General features: G+C 40.1%; 2 long non-coding RNA genes across 2 annotated transcripts; both read right to left on the bottom strand.

The window, feature by feature from the left end:
* Positions 1–372: 372 nt before the first annotated feature.
* Positions 373–8,508, bottom strand: LOC139792992 (uncharacterized). Its single transcript, XR_011724457.1, has 3 exons — positions 8,340–8,508; positions 6,219–6,285; positions 373–4,438 (listed from the first exon to the last, which is right to left on the bottom strand). It is a non-coding gene; the product is annotated as an uncharacterized lncRNA (long non-coding RNA).
* Positions 8,509–13,242: 4,734 nt separating this feature from the next.
* On the bottom strand, positions 13,243–20,963 carry LOC139792991 (uncharacterized). The gene is made up of 2 exons (XR_011724456.1): positions 20,667–20,963; positions 13,243–15,899 (listed from the first exon to the last, which is right to left on the bottom strand). It is a non-coding gene; the product is annotated as an uncharacterized lncRNA (long non-coding RNA).
* Positions 20,964–23,982: the final 3,019 nt, after the last annotated feature.

Below are 23,982 nucleotides of genomic sequence, written 5' to 3'. Positions count from 1 at the left end.
CATTTTAAGCCTTCCTTCATTTTACTCAGAGAAATACGGGTCTGCTTGTACTCCTTTTCCCTCTGTTCATCACTGAATTCTCACAGCCTTGGAAGGACCAAATACCCCAGAAGGACCAAGTGCCCTTTCCACAAAGGCAGAGGGAGAGCTCAGCCAAAAAAAAAGGGTAATGAAGAGCCAGGGAACTGCCAGGGCCAGTATAGGGACAGACACATAATTTCCATCTTTCCCAGGTAAATATCTGGGCTTCACAGCATATTCAGTACATACATTTTTTTAACCAATGTCCCTGTATCACCATTATGGTGCTTATTTCTGCTAATTTTGAATTTGAATACAAAATGTTCATAAATAAAGGCATATATGGAAGCGTTTTGATGTAACTTTGCTTTAATAAATGCACATTGCCTTGTCAGTTCTTGCAACAGTTAAATGTGTAGACCACTGTAAAGAATTTGGAAGCTCTAGGAATTTTTGCGTGTAGTCAGGTCGTATGTTACACCATGTTTTTATAAATGGGTTATATTTTATCCTGCTGGTCCCTTGTTTCATGCCTGCCCTTCCATAAATTTGAATTTTTAAATTAAAATATGCAAAATATGATTAACTTTTCTTACTTTCACGACTTGTGCAGAGAAGTAAGTCAGCCTCTAAACATGACAAGTTTATTTGTTTATTTATTTATTTTAAAATTCTAATTAGAGAAAGGAAAAGGGTGTCAAGAGTCTATGGTGATTCACTTTTTAACAGCCAGGTTATAATTTATTAATTCCCAACTTATAAAATTTTCACAATCTCTTTCCACAGGAGTCCAAGAGAGACTCAAATTTATTTATTGTTTCTACGTAGGGTGTCATTAAATATTTGTTATCTCCTAAAGTTTGTTGGGAAACAGGATTATTTTCCACATCAAATCACACCAATGCTAATGGGAAAAGCATTAGATGTTGACCCAGCAAATTAAACTGTAAAATATGAGGCTCATTGTTATTATTACATAGACACATTTTCTGTGCTCCTTACTAAAACCATCTTAATCAAACTCATTGTATTTTAGTCATGTTTGAAAATAATCGTGCCAGAATATAAAACACATGAATACACAAAGAGAACAAATTCCACTTGAATATGTTCAATTCAACTTTTTAAAAAGAATTTTCCAATTGGTCTCCTTTAACACTTAAACTGCTTAGCTACGAAGAAGAAAGCAATCACAATGAGAATTCTGTGTGCTTTTCTTAAAGCTACCTAAGATACTTCTTCTATTATGTTTTCCAACAGAAACCAAAAAACCCCACATTTTTACATGTATAAAGCTTATCTAAAGAATATTTCTGCAAATTCTCCATATTTTGTTCTCATTGTTTCAGTAAGAGGGATGAAAGTATCCCATCATGGGGTTCAGTCTTCTCTCCCTCAGGTGGTTACTCTCACCTAGAGAATTACTGAGGAATTCCTCTTCTTATTCCCTTATGGATCTACACTCCACATTTTGCCCCAGGGGACACAACTCTAATTCACAGAAGTCTTACTGAGACAAGGTCATTTTTAATATTCTGAAACTAATGTAGTATTCCTGATGCTGTCTGCCAAGTGCACTACCTGGGTAGACTCCCTGTGTCATCAGTGGAGATAGAATCAATATAGAAATTGGAGTCTGGTGGATGATTCATCTGGCCAAGCATTGATATTTACCTTAAAATGAGAGGGATCATGGCCTGGGTTCTGCTGATTTGCTCTGAGCTGGATTTAAAGAGAGTCTGATGTCTGGCTCATATTGTTTGCGTTTGCAGATGTCACAGATCACCTATGAAATCAGTTCCATTTTGCTAATCCTAGTCAACCTACTCCCATTTGAAACACAGAGCTTTCCCCACATAAAAATTCTTGATCAAAGGGTATAAATAATTGATAAATTATGTTAACTCACCCTTAATTAATTTAAAGCTGAGGGATTGGTTTGTGCCTTATAGTGCACCTCAGCATGTGAGGAAATGGGCTGGAGGCTAGCTAAGGAATATCACCACATCTCCGGATAGAATCATAGAAAGTTAGAGGTTGGAAGGGACCTCAAAAGATCATCTAGTCCAATCCTCCTTGCCAAAGCAGGGTCACCTACAGCAGGTCACACAGGAATGCATCCTGGTGGGTCCTGAATGTCTCTGCACAGTGTAGCTGGCAGATTCACTATCCACAGTGCATCTGGCCTCTCTTCTCTGGAGTAACAAAATACACTTGGTAGCCAGATCTTCCTTCACTCTTCTGGCCATGGAACTGGTCAGAGCTGTTCTGCTCTCCCTGGTGTTGAGACTTCTCTTCATTTGCTCATTCATTCACAATTCTGACAATGCACAAACATCTCACTTCCACATTAGGGCATGAACTATTTCCACTCTAACACTGCTGAAAATTTATTTCCTGCATTAAAAGTGGCACTTCCTTTCCTTTCTTACCAAATGCTTCTTAGACTTGCTAAATCAATCTCTCTTCCTAAAAAATGTAACTTAGCAGTGCAGTCCCATTGCTACTTGATAGTTTTTCAAGCCAGATCCTTAACTGTGACAAGGTGGATAATTCGCTGTGAATTTTGCCATAGGCTCCAAATTGAGCTTTCAATTCAAGACATGGTTCAGCAGTTCATGATCTGGAGGCCTGTTGGGAGACTCCTGAGGCAACAGGAGGTTCTGCTCTCCTGGTGCTTGAACTCCCTGCCTAGTTCTCATGGAAAGGCAGCACTCACCATGTTTTTGGAGCTTTTTAAGTCAGCAAGAACTAGTAAGTTCTTCTGTAATTTTCTGTTAAGTAATTGACTTTGTTATGTTCAGAAACTCTACAAAAAAGATCTATGCACCCACGAGTATATATTTTCCACTAACAAATGCTTAGCTCTTGAAGAATTTGGTGGAAATTGAATGTTAACCTTTTCAGTGAAAATGCCGATACAAGAAAAGACAGAAGAGTCAGAAATGGAGCTAGGCTAAGGAGTCAAGCCATGAGGTCTCAAAAGCAGGTGTTAGGGAGTAGGTAGAGGAAACAAACAGGGGCATTTGACTGGATTCTGTCCATACTCCATAAAAATTCAAGTGAAAGATTCAGTGTCAGTATCCTCGCGCAGCAGGCTGGTGGGCATCCAAGAGGCAAAGCTAAGCCAGATTCTGTTACGTGGGCATATTTTCACACTGTACTCATAACTGGTAGCTTTATAATCCTCTGACCTTGGTGGCAAAAGCTGCAGGAAAACCCTCTGGAATTTAGCCACGTATGTTTGCTGAAGTCACAGGAGTACCTACTGGCCTGAACACTTGCCACAGAGGCACTAGATGATTCTCTAAGCAGAGAAGCAAAGTATATCCTACTCTCACTGGAAGACTGAGATATACTGTAAAACTGCATATTGATTTAAAGAAAATGTTTCCAGAGAGGCTGTGTAATCTCTGTCTTCAGAGATTTTTAGAACATGACTGGATGAAGTTCTGATCATCTTGCTCTAATGCCGAAGCTAGCCCTGGTCCAAACAGGAGATTGTTCTAGAGACCTCCAGAGGTTCGTTCCAGTGTGACTTCTAAAACTCCCCTGGCACAACTTGAGGCCATTTTCTCTCGTTCTATCACTTGCTATTTGGGAGAAGAGCCTGACCCTCAACTCAATACAACCTCCTTTCAGGTAGTTGTAGAGACTGATAGTCTCCTCTCAGCCTTCTTTTCTCCAGGCTAAACAACCCCAGTTCCCTCAGTTATGACCTTATATCTCTTTTCTTTGGGGCTAAGTTTCTCCTTTGTACTAGATATTTTCCATGAAAGCCATTTCAACTTCACTTGCTGTAGCGGTGACAGCAATTTGATAAGGTATCAAAGAGCAACACCCGGATAGCCTGAATCTTAAGAAACTCTTCCCAGAAAGGAATCTTTTACCAAGACGTGTTTCAAGCTGGTGTGAGGTCAGTGACCAGGCAGTCCTGCCAAGGCATGCTTCACTTGGTGACACAGGCTCCACGCGGGTCACATGTTGCCCTGGCTCCTGTCGCTGCCCTGGCCACCATCCCTTCTTCTGTCCATCACTTGACAGCCCCTGGGCAGCCAGCACAGAGTGTACAGGAGGGACACGCAGGGACACTTTCTTTTTTTAAATTAAAAAAAAAAAAAAATCATAAAAATAACTTTGGGAGACTCCTGACACCAAAGCTGGAAATAGCAGAGAAAACGCCTCCTGTGCTGTTTTGGGGAGGTGTTGAGGGGAGGAACCTTTCTTCCCTAATGCTCCTGCTTGTCAGTTTGCACTTTGACAACGCTGCTGCAGGCTCCCTGAAGCCATGGCTGTTCTCTCAGAGGCACTGTATGTTCACTAGAGATGTTCAGAAGGTGATCCCATCAGCCATTTCATGCTCGCAGTGAGTGGCGTAGGGAAGAGGCATTACCATGTGCTTCATGCCGGAGATGAGCTGTTGAGGTGGCAGGAGAAGGTTAGGTGTTGTGTGGCAGTCAGACCAGAAGGAAAGGCTGATGGAGAAATCCTGGGAGGGATGAAGGGGCAACAGCAGAATGTGGGAAAGATAAATGTAGAAGGAAACGTGGAGTCTTGGACAAGTGATATTAGTGCATTTATTTGAGCCATATCTGCTGACATTCAGAACCTGATCTAAACAAGAAACAGGTGTCATCTCTGAAGGTGCTGTATTCAGGCTTTCTAGTTCAGCCTCATGGTGCTCAGGAGAAAAGCTTTAATTTTTTGTATCTTAAGTGAGAGGAGGCAGAGTGGGTAGAGGGGTAGGGAGAGTGATGGGGAATCAGGGCAGGAGGAATGAAAATATTTGTGTGGGGGTTACAAGAAAGAGGTTAAGGTTTGGGGTTTTTTCCCCCTTCTCTTTAACCCTGTAACAGATTAGGGAGAATATTACTGCTAAAGATTTCACCAGAGGAGCTAAAGAATTCAATTCTAAACCCAAAATTTTTTTCAGAAAATGTATCAAAGTGCCAGGGCATCTAATTATTCAGCCCCTGCTTTGGCATCGTACAATACAAACGAGTGCCACGCAGCATGGATTGAAGATTCAGAGAGAAAAAGCTGTTGGGGTTTGATAGTGTTTTGGATCTCAGAGAAATCTAAAAATACCAAATACAGCTGGCATATGTGCCGTGCTTTAGTGAGCCGAACATCTGGGAGTATTCTCAAATGCTCCCCTTTTGTGTTCCCTGTTACACTACCAGAGAGCAGCAAAGTGCAAATGAAAACTTAGCTGATTTTTGTAGTGCTTCTAAGTTCAGCTGCAAAGACATTAAAAACAACAATGGGAAAAATCAACATCTGCCAGTTTGCAGTGCCCATTTATGTCAGTCTTAGAGGACACTTAATGTGTGCTAAATTGCACCTCCCTCTGGTTTTTTGGATAAACTAAGATGCTCACTGTGTATATGCACATTTAAAATGTACACATTGATATTTCCCTTATGGTGTGATTTAACTGAGACTTGTGGAATACTTTTCAAACTCCAAATGAACTTCACATAATGAAGTAGAAATAGTAATCTTGTCACCCGCCATTCAAAGACATCACTTTTGTTGAGACAGTACTTGCTTTTGATACAGTGATGTCAATGCAAAAATATTCCCTGTAACTCAAAAGCAGCAAAATAAAGAACTAAGTCCAAAATAAATAAAGCCATTTTGCTATTCTATAGAAGGAGTTTTGCCAAAGATTTCAGTGAAATGAGGATTTCACTCAGTAACTGGACTTTTGCTCATCGATTCACATTACACAATCTAATTTAATAAGTACTTAAGGCAGTAACTACAACTGCATGTCTCTGGGTGTCATGCATGCTTGACAGATGGAGGTCAAAGAGTACAGCATCTGTGCAAGGCTGTTTTCAAGGCTTAGACAAAATGCATGATTATGGAATCTTCTGAAGCAAACAGTAATTTTCTCAGACATATACATATGAGAAGCTTTTAACAGCTAGAAAAGAGTAGGATTTTTTCCAGGACTGAAAAACAACAGGGGACAAAGGGTGTGAAATGGCAACAGGCAAGGCCAGAATCTGATTTAAGGGGCCTGGAGGTCATCCAAAATTAAGGGGGAAATACATATTTTTTTTGTTATTTTTTAATGCATCTTTTAAACTGTTCAGCCTCATTACTTGGATTTTAAAAAAATAAATATTAATATAGGCTCTATGCTAAATGATGTCATTTAAAAAAAGAAAAGGGATGCTCTCAGCTACCAGAGTCAATCTTTCCTTTGGCCTTTACTGTTCTGCATGTCCTCAGGTGGGCAGTCAGGGCTGTCTCCTGGAAAATAAACATTATTATTATTATAATATTCAGAGGACACACCAACACAACTCCCTTAAATTCACACTGCGTTGGGCTGTAAGGAAACACAGAACTATGGAAAAGGCCAACAACAGTGAACACTGAGCATGTAAATTGACTTGACAAGACCTGCACTGACTTAAAGAGAAATCCCTGAGTTACAGAGAAATCATATACTCACAGTATAACTCAAAAGTTATATTCATTCAACATCAAGATCTTCCACATGCTTAGAGACTGAAGTAAAACTCTGGTTACCCTTCTCCAGTGATGGCTGCTCTGCTTTTGCAGGTTGGTAACAGAGAGAAAAAGACAGAGGAGGCAATAGAGATAGGAATACCCATGTCCATGCAACATGGCATGTTTTATATCTGAAGGGAATGCATGTGCATATTTTATGTACACTAATCAGAATCACTGGGGGAAATTTTCACTGACCCTGTAAGTCATCACCTAGAAAAACACATAGATTAAAACATGGAAACTCACAAAGACAATACTTCTTGAAGCTCAGGTGTTTTATAACACCAGTTTAGGGTCTCACAAAGGTTAAACTAAGGAGGCAGGTGCCCTGTACTGTTCTGTAGGCTGGTACCCCGAACCCTACGCCATGGGAGACCACTGATTGAACCCATTCCCTGACCGAATGGAGCTTCTCCTCAGCTCTGTTTTTCAAACTCTTTCAGTTTCAGTCTTTCAAACTCTATTGCAGTTATTTCGGATGGAATTTCCAATGCCACCAATTTATAGAGAATTTTGTTTAGTTAGTCATCAAGCAGTAACCACTTTAAAAAGTCATTGTTTCTATATGCTCACCCTCAACAAGCTGTTCATGGCACCAGAGCCACCAGCATCTATCAAACTCAGACTCTGTGGATCAGAACCACTGAATTTCTCCCACCATTGAGGAAGCCCTGCAATGCTTTTAGGACTAGCCATGAATGATAAATCAGGTATTGCATCCTCACACACAAAATGGTGGCCAGGGGGTTACAGTTTTGCTTTCTCTAAAATCACAATAGAAATAAACAAACAACCTCTTCCTTTCATACCTCTCTGACCCCGGTAAAGATATCAAAGTAGGATAAAACTATGCAAAAACTATGCAAAAAATAGTGCAAAACTATGCAATAAATGAAGTCGAATATTTGGGGGGATCAGGTGTTCTTCACCAGATCATCTTTAAAACCTCAATAGGGAGAGTTACCGGCAGGCAGCAAAAGCTGAAGAATGGCCAGATCACAGGATTTGTAATTAGAGTGAGTACATGGTGCTTCCTCACTTAAAATAAAAAAAAAAAAAAAAAAAAAAAAAAAAAAAAAGAGAGAGAGAGAGAGAGATGAGCAGCTGTCTCAACAATATTAGAGTCGGGGAGGACTCCCAGTGAAATCAGATACCAGTCTGCAGAGAAAGTGAGTACCGTATGTACAGGCGGGCATGTGTCAGAGGTAGTTGAAGAGAAATGGCTTCTAGAAAGTTAAGCTTCCTCTGAAACATCAGCACATCTATTAATAAGGGAGAATGAAAAGAAGGCTAGAAAATAAACTAGAAATACAAGCAGTAGTCACCTGAGGCTGCACATGATTAACTTCACCAAAACACATTACATGCCTCTACAAGGAGAACAATTCAAAGAACAATTCATTGCATTAGATAATGGTAAAAACAAACTAATATGGCTTACATACCCATGTGTATCAATTTCAAGCCTCAGACAATTATCTGGGACCTGATTCTGGGTTTACACCAGTTCTGCGTTGGTGTAACTGAATTTATATTGGGATTAGTTTCAATGGAGTAATTGCACACATCCATCAATTTAAACAGACAGAGATGCTCCCAAGCCTTTGTCTAAGCTCTGAAAAAATAAGGCTTGCCTCAAGAACTACGAGTTCCAAATATTACGTTGCACCATGCAAAATTACCTTGCATTTTATTTTACTCTGCAAAGCAGTGCCTTCAAGATGATCAGTTAGAGAGCCTGCTGTGAGCCAGAATAAAAAGCAACACATTTTTCAATAGAAACTGACCCGAGAGGTCTCAGAGACAGGGAAATTCAAACTACTGAGTCTCTTCTCTCCCTGCTCTGCTGCTAACCCTATGCCTCAGATCTTTTCTGACCAGCTTCACTCTCATTCCAGGACCCCATCTGCCAGACATAATCGGTCGCTGCCTTATCAGCAGCTATCCCTCAGAGACAGTAGGGACAACATGTACCTTCCCCTGGCACATCCCAGCTGAGACCTGCTGTTATCACCTCTCAGTGAGCACTGCAGCAGCAAGAATCACAGATCTCTCTTCTTGCCTCACAAGCTCTCTCTTTTCTTCTTTACTGAAGTCTCATCCCTACTTTGACCTCCAACTTGGAGGTTTCCTTTGCTGCTACCTAAGAGGGTCCCATCCTGTGCTGACAGCTGCATCCACCTCTTGGTGGTCAGTCTCAGAATGGGAGCAAGGGGCAGAGGTGCTAAGAGTTACTTGGGGCCAACGTGCTGGGTTTCCTCTAAATCCAAACAAAGGGGCTGGGAGTGAGACATTAACCCTTTTTTTTTTTTTTTTTTTTTTTTTTTAACCACAGAGAACTTCTATCGTGTCTGTGTTTCCATAATGTTTCTAAACAATATTATGAGCTGAAAGTGAAACAGGATTAAGTTGAATCTAATTTAAAGTGCCTTAAAAAACAGGTAATTGGCAAAGCAGACTAACAAAATTACATGCCTGCAGGATGAAGTGCTTTTATTTCTCCTCAGCAGAGAAACAGACTTCTTTTCAGTACCCTGCCTCTTTCCTCCTCTTGCAGGCAGGAGAGCAAGAGAAGTAATAGCATCAGGCAAATGTTATTTTTCCTTTGCCTTGGAACAGGCACTACTTCCCAGCAAGTGAAATTGGTACCATTCTGCAAGAGTCAGATAGCAATTAATCTGTACTCTCTCCACAGCTAGATCCAATGGGTCTTCCATCTGTCCACCCTAACACACATGGCAGGCTGGGATCTGTGGGGAAATAAGCCATTCTAGCTGTTCCTTCTCATGCAGAAAGCATCGCTGGGAAGCCTTGTGCAGCAACAAGTCTGCACGGGCCATTACAGCCCAGCCTTGCCCTTCCCTGGAAAGGGAAAGGAGGACTGAGTCAGTGGGACAGTGCCAGAGGGTTTGCAACACTCTCCCTCTTGGCTGCACAGTGCAACTCTTTAGAAACTTCTTCAGGGACATAAGCTGGGCCCTAGGGCAGAAACTGCCCAGAACTAGGATGGGCACAGGCAGTACATATCCTTTGTGTAAACTCTTCCACATGCAACACAGATGATGACAGACTAAAACACAAGTATGCAAACATAAGAAAGTGTTATTAATGGCTCACTGGGCATTTATATCCTTCCTATATTCCTTACAACCTAATAAAACTACCTTACCAACAGAAGAGAGAGTCTGCATGGCATTCTCAGGTCCAAGGACAGGTGGATCTCCCTGCAGAAGATCCAGGGGAAAGTTTGGTGTCTTACCAAAGCCAGCAATCTCAGTCTCCTCTGCAGCTGGCAGGCAGCAGGACTGGGCAGCACCTCCGTGGGTTTGTCCCATTTCACACAGACAACTTCTCCAAGGGTTGGGCAAGCCACCCTTCTAGAGGTGACCTTCTCTTACCTGCCATTGACTCATTCAGATTCTGGTTCAGATCAGGTATCTGGTTTTTCATGGCTCAGACTAATGGAGATGGATTCTCCCTCTTCTTCCACTTGAATCAAAGCTTCCACAGTGAACTTTTTTTTATTTCACTGATAGTTTTTCACCAGATCAGCATTTTGGGTCTTAATTTGATAAGCTGAGTTGGCTTGGTAGCGGAATTTTTGCAGGTCTTTTTTATTAGTAGTTCTTATAAAGTGTATGAATTAATTACATGGTATGAATTTACACTGCATGTCACACATTTTAGGCTTATGTGTTTCCAGCAGAGCAAACATTCTTGAATTTCCCAGGCAGACGGTTCTCTTCTCACTCACTGGTCCACCCATGTAGTTTAACCAACCCTGGCAGCCGGCTTAGCATGCCCTCTGTAACAACACCCCAAAGCAGCAGAATTTTTCCATTAACACAATAAAAAAAGTTCATGTCTAATGATCTTGTAATGCTGTGCTCTGATTGAATTTTTAATTTCTTTTATAGTATTCAATCCTGCAAACTGCTAAGCTTCACGCATAAAGAAGCTGCAAGAGGAGTTTATAAAGTTTTCTACATCTGCCAGTTTTGTTCATTAAAAGAGCCTGTAATGACATATGTTCTTTGATCCATCTCTTAACAATTAAAGTTGTTTGCTAATAAAAGTTTGTTGGTTTCATAATACAGACGGAAAGATTTAACCAGGCTATACAAGCAAACTCCTACTTCAGGATGATCATTTGTGAAGATCAGTGTTCCTTGCTGCACCTGTAATACACTGCAGAATACTTCATGAAAATACTTAATGCATATGAAGCTACAAAAGATCAATACTTAGCTAATAGCCGTAAGATTCATTACACAGTTCCAGATTTTGTAAATTTGTCTCTATTAAATATCATAAGGACACCACATAGGCAAGTTAGCACGTTTATGTTGATAGGTTTGCTTACAGCAATGATTTTTGACAATAAAAACTTACTGCCACGCTGATCTTATCAGCATGATACTCTTGCAGAATAAAACAGACCTCAAAAACGATGAATTTTTACCTGCAAGACAAAGCCGGGCTGGGAAGACAACATCAAGTGAGAAGTTTATAAAAAAAATTAAATTGAAAGAAAAAGCTTTTAGTAAGACACTGCGGTGGAGGGAAACACCTACATACAACTACACAAATGAGGATTTATTCCTTTGTCTAATAAAAAGAGGGCATATAACAAAAGCACACTGCATAATTAGCTGAGGGAAATGCACTAGTTTGTTTTCTGCTTGATGAATAATTAACATGCAGTTAATTAAGAGGAAAAAATGTATGCTAATGCATTCAATAGTGAAGTTTTTTGCAACTCCTATATATGTATTATCAACTGAATGTGTGCAAAATAACTTATTTTGCACTGAAAGGGTCCCAGTTGAAAACATCATCTGCGCCTAAATACAATGCCTATGTTATCATTTCATGACTAGAAAGAACTTGTAGTTACAGAAAGTGTACTACAATAACTCTGTATCCTCCTGCACCAAATCACATAAAAGCAAGAAAAATCCAATTGAAATTCAATTAAAAATGAGATAAAGCAGAAGCATAGACCTCGCTTATATATGGGACTTCCTCCAGCTTCATCCTTTGCATTGTCAAAACTCAAACAGACGGAGCAGAAGGAGTGCATTCAGTTCTGAAACTGAAGCCAGAACAACAAGCAGAAGATCCAGGCAATCTGCTGTGTTCCTCACAAGGAGAATTTACAAATAGTGGGAATGTTTTTAATTGTCCGTCTCTCACAAAAAGAAAGGGAAATAGCTTAATGGCAACACAAACTTATAAAATCAGACATATCTAAGGGTATTATGTTAATACTCTGCGTGGAAACAACAGGTGTAAATATTCAAGCACCAAAAACTAACATACTGTAAAATCACAAGGAAAATCAAACTGAGAGAAATACTGGAGCAGCTCTACTTGTGTAAGTAGCCATAGTTCTCTCGAGTGATGTAGTACAAAATGTTTTCCTAGGAGTTACTGAAGCTGAGTGCTTCAGCCTGTGTTGTTCAGCCTTTTTCCCTACCCTGTCCAAGGCAGACCCTACCACACATTCACTCGTGGCCATAAAAATGTCCACATGACGTGTGTAGTTTATAGACAAATTGCAACTCTTCTCCACACCTCTTGGCTATGTACTTCAACAGGATGCTATGAACCTCACTGTCTTTCTAAAAAGGTGGGCTAAGCCCTCAAACTATAAATTAAAATGGGTATCTAAACTGATTCAGTTGTCTACAGTGCCTACAAAATGTCCTCTCTCCCCTGCTGGAGATAAGTGCAATTTCACTTTCCCCACCTAGTTTTACCCCAGTTATCCCAATGCAACACTGTCTGTGGGAACAGGATAGATTTGCATCTTTTGCAAATACGTTGGGTTTTGCAACTGTGCTCAGAACAATCCTCTGGGTAGTAGCAAGCCCTCCGCAGTATCAGAAACGCCAGAACTTACGAAGGAATGGGGGAACAAATTTTCTGGCCATTTATTTTGTCACAGCTAGGTTCATGTACACTCCATGTGATTTAAGTAGATGTCATGGCCCGGGGCAAAGCATAAGCAGCCAGTACACGCACAACCTTTTGTGCCTAAGCAAACGCATATTGAAAATGGAGCAACTATAAAACCTATATATTTAAATGTGACTATTATAATATTGTCTTCATAATTATCATTCCCCTTGCTAGTTTCCAAGATGCTCTGGGAGGATCAAAACACAGCTGCTTCCCTACTGAGAATTTTCACACTTACACCAGCCCCAGGTTTGTTTCGGTCCCGGCCAACAGACGGCACGGAGCTGCTGGTCCCTGGGCACGGCAGAGCTCTGACTGTTGACTGTTACTTTTGAAAGAAGGCTAAAAACTGACAGGCTGTTTGAATACAACTAAAATCCTGTGATTCTGTGAGGGGGAAAAATGAAAAGGACTTTGCTCAATCCAAATGATGGTCTTGCAAATCCTGACTGTTTTCCTTTAAGCTAACTCCAACTACCATTTTTTTTTCCTCGTTTCTTCAAGAACATCAGCATTTGAAACACCAGTGTGGGCTTATGGAGAAAATGGATTTTCACCATATGAACCGTATGCATAATTTCCAGATAGGAAATGGCATGTTACTTTATTCACATACATTCACATTCATTTATTCACATGAAAAAAGAGTTCATATTCTCAGCTATGATTGACATAAGGCACGGAGAGGATTTCTTCTGTTAAAAAAAGCAAACAAATTACAAGTAGTAGGAAGCAATAAGGTTGTTTATTAACACTCTTCTATCTTCACCCTCCTGCCCACCCCATCACCCATGAAGTGGCATTCCAAATCCTTGACACAAAATGATAATATATAATATCAACCATACGTTCTCTGCCATTCCCATCTGAACCTCCAGCACTGCATATGTAGTCATCTTCTTTCCACAGTGGGAAATAGCAAACATTCATACTTGTGCATTACCTTTATTTGGCACTCAAACCCCTGTGAAGTAGAAATTTTGCCATATAACACAATCCCAGCCTGACAAAATACAGCCTTTCTAAGGATAAAGAAAAGCCTACAGTGTCTGAGCAGTATCAAGACACTTTGCTAGCATTCTTGCGAGGCTCTTTCTTGATTTGCATGATTATTCAGGTGATGGAGGTTAACTACCTTGAGCAATGGGAGGAAATCAAAGTATGACCTTACAAGCACAAATATTCGTAGACTGAGTTTTTAAATTCATTTCCTGGAAGATTATTGCCAGTGACTATATTAATGCCTATTTTGCTAATTTTAGCTTTTATTACAACCATCTCCAGGAAACAATAGCATTTCCAGAGATATCCCCTGAGCAGAAAAGAAACTATGCTCACAGAATATGTTTCTTACTGTGAATTATTTACCTGAGGCGAAAATGTTGATCAGTCTTCCTAATTTGATCACATAGTACAAGCTGCAGTAACAGGGTCAGCTCAACGATTAAGTGGTTGCACGGTTTGATGTTTTAAAAAAAGAATTATACAAGCAGTGCTGAAAGCAAGGGTAGTGTTTTAGCCATTTACATCAAGGGACAACATCATGCTCATTTTACACATGCAAGTTTTAGCACTGAATGAAACAAGACTGATTTATTTATTTATTTATTTTTCCTGTGGTTTGGGTCAGAGAGAAGGAAGAAGAAATTTAATGAAAAATTTAGTAGAAGTAAAGTTCAGTTGCATGTTATAAACATGTCACAGTTTATAAAGAACTGCAAGTAACATCAAAGATTATCTGATAGCTGTGCTGGACTAAGGAGGTGTAAATTCTCTGCCACGGCAAGGCATGAGGAGGAGGAGTGATACCTGATTATCCATGGTTCAGTAAATGTAGAGCAATTGTAATTAATCTGAAGTGACTCGTGACGCAGTATCACTGTAACACAGGACGGATGACAGGGAGGTGTTCCCGGGAGAGACGAGTGAGTAATTTGGTGCCCCGTGGAAAGTGCTCGGAGACATAAAAGAGAAGACTGACTTAGCAAATGTCACGGTGCACATAGAATGATGAGAGGTGAGCCAGCGTCCTGAGAGTGACACCAAGGACAGGATTCCCTCATGCCTGTTTACTAGCAATAGCCACAAAGCATTTTCCCTGATCCACCGGTTAGGGAAAATTCCACCCCTACCAACATTATCCCCTTATTTTTTTTTTATTTTTATTTTTTTTTATAAATGTGACAAACAAACAAAGAAGTGTTCACATGTCTCCAGAGCTTGCAAGAAAGCTTGCAAGGTTCTGTGCCAGCTGATTCATTTCTGTACAGATGCTTATGGCACAGAGGGCTCTTGCGGTACATCCTCAGGGATGAAGCCTCCCCAGTGGGATGCAGAGAACAAAGACGCGATGGAGGGAGTGGGGAGGAGCAGGGAAGCTCCTGGTCTCCTGGTCTGTGTGCAACAGGCAGTTTGCATATGGATGGCCCAAAGGAAAGACCATTGAGAAGCAATTCGTGAGGAACAGCAGTACAGGCAGTGCAGGCTGCAGAGCTCAGCACCATATGTAAGCATCCTGAGGTTGAAATTACAGATAGGGAGGTATTGTCCTGCACTGTGAGAAACCGGGGTTAGGGTCTCACAGGGATTTGGTGATTCATTTCCCCGGGAGATTTTAGTTTGAAACGAACAGAAATTCTTTTAGAGGTAAATGTGTGATGTTTGGTAGGACTTAATTAATTAAAACTGGCCAGAAGCCAGGCCATCTTTGTCTGTGATTGTTTCTGCTTTTGTTAGCTGGTGAACATTGGAATCGTTCAATACTTCCACTTGGAGCACTGATACACATGCCAGGTGCTCAGGGAGGTGTCTTTTGCAAGAGAGCTCTTCCCTGGGAGTCCAAAATGGATCATGAAAAGATTGAGTAGCATGGAGAATCACTGAGCTACTGGATATATCCCCTTGCAGAAGAAATGTTATTACAGTCCTCATAAGAATGATGGCTGTTTGCCTGTGCAGATGAGACTGATCCTGCCTTTGTACAGCTTTGAAAGTAAATTTCTGTATGATTGGTGATATGATATGATAAGACATGATATGATAGCAAGACAGACAGAATGGGTTTAGAGAAGAAGGGCAGGGAGAAATCAACAAAATATTCTATCATTCACAATAAACATATACATATGTAATGGTGTGCATATATATATATATATATATGTATATATCTATGCATAATTTATACAGGGACACATTATTTATCTGTTTAACTTCCACTTGCTTTCCTGAAAGATGTTTTAATGTCTTTTCTTGATCAGAGCTTCTGAAATCAGTGGCCTGAAGTTCAGGGCCTGCTCATAGTGATCTCTCACCCAGAAGTTTTAAGTTACTGATGTCGCCACTCATGTGCTTGTGTCAGCTGTCACTATCAGCCACAGAAGTACCTGTATTCCAGCAATAGAAGAAGTGGTTTAAGTTAAATAATCAAAACCAATTAAAACAAATAACCAAACACACAGAAGAATGCACTCATCCTAAGATGCTCTAGTAGACCAAAACATCTGTGCACCCAGCTGTTTGGTGTAGGAAGCAGATGTGACAAGATGTTTGGATCTGGTATTGTTTATGTTTCAGGGGATGATGGACTTGGGCTTGATGGATTCACAGGCTATATAACAGATGTCCTCATTTGTCCATGCTTGTTCCTATGCTACAGCCTATTCCAGGAGTCAGACATGTGGCATCCAGAGAACTGTGTATATCAAGGACATGGAAATCTAGCATATTTGCTGACAGGTCTCTATAAAAGTGAGCACAAACAATAAAAGCTCTTGTGAAGCTTCTAATTCTTGAAAATGACTTTTTAAACTCTTATTGAGAGCATGTTCAGTAACATAGAATACATTTAAATTACTCTTAGAACCTTTACACAATTCTCGTTCAACGAAATTCCCACAAGTTCATATGGTAATGTGTTCCAACTCGTGGGCTTTTATAATGTGGATCTCCTAATATTTGGAATTTCAATTCAAGCACTACTTTTGGAGTGGAATGCTTTGTGAGAATTTCATTCTGCCCTCAGCCTCAACCCCCAGAGCTGATATCTCTTCTGGATGCAGATAAAAGCCTGAAAACGTAACCTCTCTCAAACACCAGACGGCAAACAGAAATACACAACATTTTTATTTTTTTTTTCAAAAAAAACCTCCTGATTTTTAACACTTAGAGTTGGCAATATTGCAACTGGAATTTGGTTTGAACGAAGACTGAGGGCTGAAAGCCAACATGCTCACTCTCACTCTGAAGAAAAGCCTGGAAATGCCTGGAAACAAAGGGCCTGATTCACAACTTCCTTCCAGGCAGCTCATGCTGCCTTACCCTGCCTGTAAGCCTAAATCTGAATATTCATGCATATTCCAGACAAGGCCCAAATCCAAACAGTACAAATAGTCTCTTTCTTTAGAACAAGTGAACCTCAAGTCCAAAACTCTTCCATTTCTCTATGTGAAATATGGATCAATTTGTAGTAAGGCCATCTCTACTTAAAAACCATCAAATGGAGTAATCTGAGGATATCTTTTCAAAACTGAAGGTTTTTTCCCTGTTGTGTCTGCCGCAAGTGCTGTCACAACCTAATAAGGTGCAGCAACAATTGAAAAAGCACTGCTTATTCCCTCTGAGTAAAGTGGTTTCTGAATTCACATACCTGTACTTTAGTGCTTTCTCAAAGCCACCACTGGAATTCAATAGGAAAAAGAAGAGATGGTTCCACTACATTAAAAGATTCCAGAAATTTGGTGAATGTAGATTTATCTACCAAAAATTTCCTGTCTGTTGCTATGTCTACCAATAACTTATTCCTCTTCAGGGCATAAAAAGAAGTTAATCTGTTGATTTCTTTTAATTAAAAAAATGCTATATGGGGGAAAGAAGCCTTACATCTCCCACAAACCACCCCAAATCCTCTGTGTATACAGATGTGAAGGCTGAATTGTATATATGCCTCTTTCTGCATTACCAGCAATGCTTCTTACACTGCTCAAACATCACAGGCTTAAAACTTACAAAAGATATTTAGCATCTGTCTGCTTTCAGGTCTATGGCTCAGCTTTGGAGTTCTGGGCCTCAGTGTGCTCTGGTCAGCCACAATGAACGTTTTGAACAGCACAAACTAATGCAGAAATCATTTCATAGTGAGAGTTAACATGAAAGGCTCTTTTTATGAAAAAAAAAAGAGGATGTTGATGATAAGGTGACAAGTTTGATTGGTCACATGAAATGGAAGTGGTGCTGCAGGTTTTGTGTATCGTCTCCTGACAACTCATGCATTAAGCCACAATGTACTTATGTATAGATTTAGTGCATCCAGAATCGATGGGGAGAGGAGAAAGGCAGTACAACAGCTACCCTGAAGGCTCAGGTTTGATTGAAGTGATCCATAAGCACTGTCCTGGTGCTGCTCTCCATACTGAGTAACATAACAATGCCTGGCGCTGCTCATCATGCCTGAGAAAGTCACTTCATCATAGAAACAAGGAAATAATGCAAATTTGTCCTGATCGGGTGCATTTCCCAGCCTGATCCCCTTTGCCACTCCTGCAGCATACTCTGGTGCACAAGCTGTGCATGAGGAGGGACAGGAACTGGCCACCACTGTTTCCAGAACTGTCTCGCTCATTGACTTTCCCTGGCAAGCACCAGGGTTCAGCAGCAGAAGGGTATTACCTCAGCTCCTAGTGTCTTGTGTCACTGAAATACTTTCCATCAAAGGGAAACCTCTGCTAAGCAGCAGAGCACAAGGGCCAGCTGTCAGCTTAAACTTTTGTAGTACTTAACCCTTTTCCTCCCCTCCACTGTAGCTGGTCAGATTAAAATTTTCTCTTTGCTTTTGCTAAGTCTCTTGCTGCCACAGGCTAGTGCACATATTTGATACTGTAGAAAACCAGATATATAGGCAGCAGGCTGCAGAGTCTCTCTTATGATTCTATTTTACCTTTTGGTAACCTGCCTGCCCTTTATGGCCACAGAGCAAGCCTAGTATTGCTAAAAATTAAAAGGTTTTCTGGAAAGAGATAGAAAATTGTATCAGAGCAAGCAGGGAGAGGATGTTATTGAAGCTTCCTGAACCCTACAGACAGCATTATGCCCACTCTTTCCCTTGTGAAGAACTGACGGGAAAGGAACCATTCGTATATTTATAAATATATCACATTTTTACATATGTTACAAAAATATGCCTGGACACTGCAGTAAAAATGTTGGAGAAAAAATACATTTGTAGGAGATGGATAAATGTTATGCCAGTACAGCTGAATCACAGTTATAACTCCTTGTAGCTTGTGACAGCAAACAAAAATGGCTCTGGTAATAAGCCATGGGTTTTATACACTTGTTCCTTATCAGCGTAAAGTAACTAATGAATTTACCTTGATAATATAAATGAGCTCACCTCTGCTCCTGATACGTATGGCTTTTGGCTGTGTGTCATCAGTGAGCCACGTGCGTATCGCATGCTTGTGGCATGACAAAGGATTCTGACTCTGAAAGGATGTTTATGTATGTTCTTTCTTGTACAATTTTAGCTGTCACATGGCAGTGGTTATCAGAGGCTGTTACACACAGGAGAGGGTGTTCGCAGTTACATTCCTATCAAAGGAACAGAAGTTGTAAAAAAAAAAAAAAAAAAAACCCCCAAAAAAAAATTATACTGTGATTCCTCAGCTCGATAAGTAAAATCAGTGGTTATCCTCACTGTTGTGCTCACCAGCATCCACCATGCCTAGGGCAGGAAAGTCACACAGACACTATGCACTGTGCTGTCCTGGGGTGACCCTCAGGCACTGAATGTTTTTTATTCTCTAATGGTAAAACTAAGACCTAGAAAGAATTGAGGGGGACAGGAAAGGACAAGTTTTTTACAAATGAGTTTATAATCAAAGGTACAATTATGAGCTTTTTCAGGTATGCCTCCCTTTCCCTAGCTTTTATTTTCAGTCTGTAGTTTCTAAACCACCAAAAAATATACAATCAGTTAATGGCAGAAACACAATTTAACACGGACAGAATCCCACATAGGGTAATGTCACTGAGATGCCATGTTTTTAAATAAAAGTGTCTGAAAGCAGGTATGTAGTTTCATTCATGTGTAGTCACCTCACTAAATGAAGTAACCCATAAAACATTAAGCATATGCAGTTCTCAGTGATGCTCTCAACACCTGTCCATGGCTTCGTGGATATTTTGCTGCCCAGCTTTGGAAGCACATTTGTGAAAACTGCAGTTTTGATTCTAAATCAGAGACTTCACTTTACAGATGTTCAGAAGGCTTTTATTAAGAAAATTAAGGCATGTATTGTAGTGAGAAAGGAAACAGCAATGGAAAAATAAGTAACAGGAAAATGTAAAAGATTTGGTTCTGCTGTGATCAGCACACAGAGGTTTTGACTTGTGTGAAGTTTATTCAGTCTCATGCTGAAATCAGTCTGAAAAGGGAATTGACATTAAAACTAGGAAATACAGAGAGAGATATAAAAACCCCAACCTCTGTAAGCTTTCCAAAGCATTTCAAACTTAAACAAAATCCACTCCTAGGAGGTTCCATTTCAGCTTTCTTACTTAGCTTTCTGCTAAAACTTTCTAGTTAAGCGTGCTAGCAGCAAAGCATTAAATGATTGCTCCCTAACTTCACTCCTTTCTAGGAATTCATTCGTCAGTGCAGATAAAAGTGTTGTTATGTGTGCAGCATGTGGGTATCTCAAAATCCCAGGCATATGATGATGGCAATAGCAAATGAATCAGGCGTCCTGAGTCAGCATGCTGAATGAAGTGTTTCTAACCTCTGCAATGGGTAATTCCCTTAGGGCAAGTTGAGGTCACTAGACCAATGCAGGGAAACCCATACAGAAAAGGCTACATGTGGGCCCCTGCTTAAGGATTTGATTTATGGCTGCAGCACAGTGTTTTTCAGCATTTTCTGGGGACTCTTACACTGAAAATCCAAACTAATTATCTGAAAATAGCATATGCTGCATTCAAGTTCTAAATGCACCTATTAACAAGGAGGATCAGAAAAGCACTGATTATTTACACATCATCAATTTTAACTACCCAGTAGCAGTATTGGAATCATAATGATTTCCTGATGCCTGCATCCCTCATCACACAACAAGGACTCGTGGCCCCTCTAGGAGACACCAGAATAATTAACATACCCCTGAAACATCTTCACCTTTAATGAATGCAGTGGGCTAGGAGCACAGCTTTGGGACTAGACCACGAGATAAAAGACGCCAGCCATTAAAATGCAGGTTTGCCAAATCTACCGCTGAGTTGCTTTTTCTTTGCTTATCTGTGTCTCTGCTGTTGTACAAAAGAGCTTTCAAGAACTGGCCTGAAGAAGCATTCTCATTCTTTCTTAAAAAAAAAAAAAAAAAAAAAAAAAAAAAAAGCAGCAGACCTGGCACAGGCACAGTAAATAAAAATAACAAGCATATGATGCCCAAGATGCATGTGAACATTAAGTGACGTTGGCAGCCCCCGCAAATAGAACTGTGGTTAAAAATAGCCTTTGTCTAAATGTGGAAAGTGAGTAAATATAGTAGCAGTTTCAGCTTACTATAGAGGCTCACAGGCTCCAAGTAACAGAGCTTATTATAGAGCATGTGCGTCAGTGAAGGGGAGAAAAGGGAGAAAAGAAAGACGACGCATTCTGCAATTAGTATCTACAATGAGACATAAATTAACTTCTCCCTTCGTTATTTTTCTTGTTTCAAAAACAGGCAAAGGAAGGAGCGAGCGCTTTCGAATTGCTAAAGAGCAAAAGAGCTGAGATTGAGGAGAAAGCTGAAACTATCACCAAAGAGTAGCACAGGGAGCTTTCTGCACAAAAGCTGGTTGCCCAGAAAATGAGACGTAAAAAGAGATGACAGGACAGATTTTTATCTCAGTCACTCTGAGACAAATAAGGAGTACAGTAACCTGGCTGGAGGGAGCTCTCCTGGATTTGCATGCACTCATTTGACTGAACATAAGTCACTGAGCCAGCTTTTGAGTTGACTGAAAAGAAAGTGACATCAACGCTTTCCCCTGCCCCTATTCACTTCAAGGAAAGCTCATGAGTTTCTGGTGACTACAGAACTTGCTTCACTGAATCAGTGTATCTGTTTTACCTCGTATTTCATTTCATAAACAACCTCCAAGGTATTGGAGACTGGGAAATGCCACAAACAAAAACTGTGGGGTATTTTACACCCAAGGAATAGTACCTGCTGCAGAACACAGGTATAACTTAAGTAACATCCTTAGGACTTGAGCTCCAAACATTACAGGGGCAGGCAAGGGGTCCCCCAATATTTTTAACATTCTCTGTATTTTTAACATTATCTTTTAGCTGAATTAACAAAAAGGAGACAAACAGGCCCTGTCTTTCTCTCTGATCTTCTCTAATCAGAGGTGAGAAAGATCCTTCTTATCTCTTTCAATGCTCAGCTCCCCAAAAGTCAAAGTCCTCCTCTTGTTCACACAGAGAAGGACACTTTTCACAGGATTCAGTGTGCTTCTGCCTCTGTATAGGGTTTCTTATCTTCTTACTGTACATTGAGAAGAATGGGATGACAGCGTATGACAGAAAAATAAATGGGAATTTTAGATGAGATAGAGCATGACATAAAAGTTGTGGCCAGAGTTGTCAGCAAAGTTGCCTTATTCAAATGGCATGGTAAATAAATGCTATAAATTCCAAAGTAGAGCCTAAATTAGCTTTTGGCATAGTGCATCACTGTAGCAAGTTAATTTTGCAGCTCCAAGGAATAGCCTTATATGGTTCACTTAGGTAATCATGCTAAATGGATGTTTAAGTGAGAACCATTTACGAAATGCAAAATATAACCATATATAACCTCTTACACAACTACACAACACAGCAATGCTGGCTGGTTTCCAAAATTCTGGTTTATGTACAAACTGTATCTACTAACTCCTACCAACACCTGAGGATTAACGATTAAACATTTGGCCTGTTCTGTCTTTCAAAAAAAGAAACCTCTCCTTTATTTTTGTTGTTTTGTTTTGGTTTTTGCTTTTTGTTTTTTGTTTTTTGTTTCTGTTTTCTGTTGTTCTCATTTCCAGTATGGCAAAGAATAGTTCTGGCAATCTCCTTCACTGTCACTGTTTAGCCAAAAAAGAAGAAATAAGAAAGGAAGAGAAAGAGAAAAACTAAATGCTGAAAGCTTCATTAGTTATCTCAAAAGAAAGTCAATCTCTTTCTAGTCTAGTGCATCACTGTTCTAGTATTTGTGCTGTTTCTCTGGTATTCTTGTCTTACAGTTGTCAGGGGCCACACAAAATGTATTCAGGAAAGGCAATTACAACATAAGCTGTGTAAGCTTAATACTTACTGCTTCTCCCTGCTCCCTTGTATCCTGCTCCACCTATAAATATGGTGAGTTCAACTATTAGGGATAACTGAAAAATTCAGACAGACAAGCCTATGACTATTAGTCACCATTCATGCATTACAGCAAAACAACCTGCAATAGATGCTGTCTTGTTTCTGGCTAGAGAGTGCTGTTGAGTTCTTGCATTCAGAATAAATCTGTTTGGAAGACTGCCCTTAAAGAGTTTCCATGGTGATTATTTTGGTATCACAAAGTAGAAGAAGCTGAAGTATGTAGTAGCCATATCCAAAATCTTGTCTTCTGTGGGAGAAAAAAAAAAAAAGAAATCAGCAGATGGCATTTGTCAGAAATTCAACATTCTGATTATTACCAGAGTTGTGTTTTTGGAGGAATTCTGGGATTTGAGGTTTTCTGTCCAGAAAAGGGAGAATGAATGGGGTGAGGGGTAGGGAATGGAAAGAAACTCAGTATATCTGAAATCCCTTTAGCTTGCCCTATTGCAGCATCTGAGAAACGGATCTTAAAACAGTAATTGTTAACTAAGGAAAATCTTCAAAAGTGCCTGCTTCCAGAAAAACTACTTAATATACTGTAAGGTGAACAAAGGGGAGTGGTTACCTCCTTGTGAAAACATCACAGACTTCCAAATGATTAATTACACCTCCCCGCTGCACCTTTCTTGTGATGAAATCACTACAGCAATGTGATAAATGTCCCAAAGAAATAGAGATATCAGTCCTACTTTGCACAGTGCAAGTGCAGGAATGTGACTTTTCAAACGAGTCTGTAGCTTAGGTGTGGCTGTAACCCAAAAGATGAATTCAGGCTGATTTAGTGAAAATAGTTCACTGTTTCACTTCAGTAAAAATAAAACTAAAAAATTTAAAAAAACCCTAACCCTCAAACATTCGTTTGGCTGCCCAGATGACTATTTGCCACATTCTCCAGTCACTCTAGCACCTGTATGTGGATTTTATATACGTTCAAAATATGGCATCAAACTGGGACAGATCTGATGCACTAGGACATGATGTTGGATACCTGTAGGGCATCAGGGAGTGGGTCACACCAGCACAGGACAGTACTGTACAGGTAGCAGCTTGTGTTCTGGAAGCAGCAGAGCTATGTTAGG

Source organism: Heliangelus exortis, chromosome 2 (assembly GCF_036169615.1).
Source record: "Heliangelus exortis chromosome 2, bHelExo1.hap1, whole genome shotgun sequence".
Lineage (NCBI taxonomy): Eukaryota > Metazoa > Chordata > Aves > Apodiformes > Trochilidae > Heliangelus > Heliangelus exortis.
Note: the sequence above shows the minus strand (reverse complement) of the source record. Positions and strands in the feature narration are given on the sequence as shown.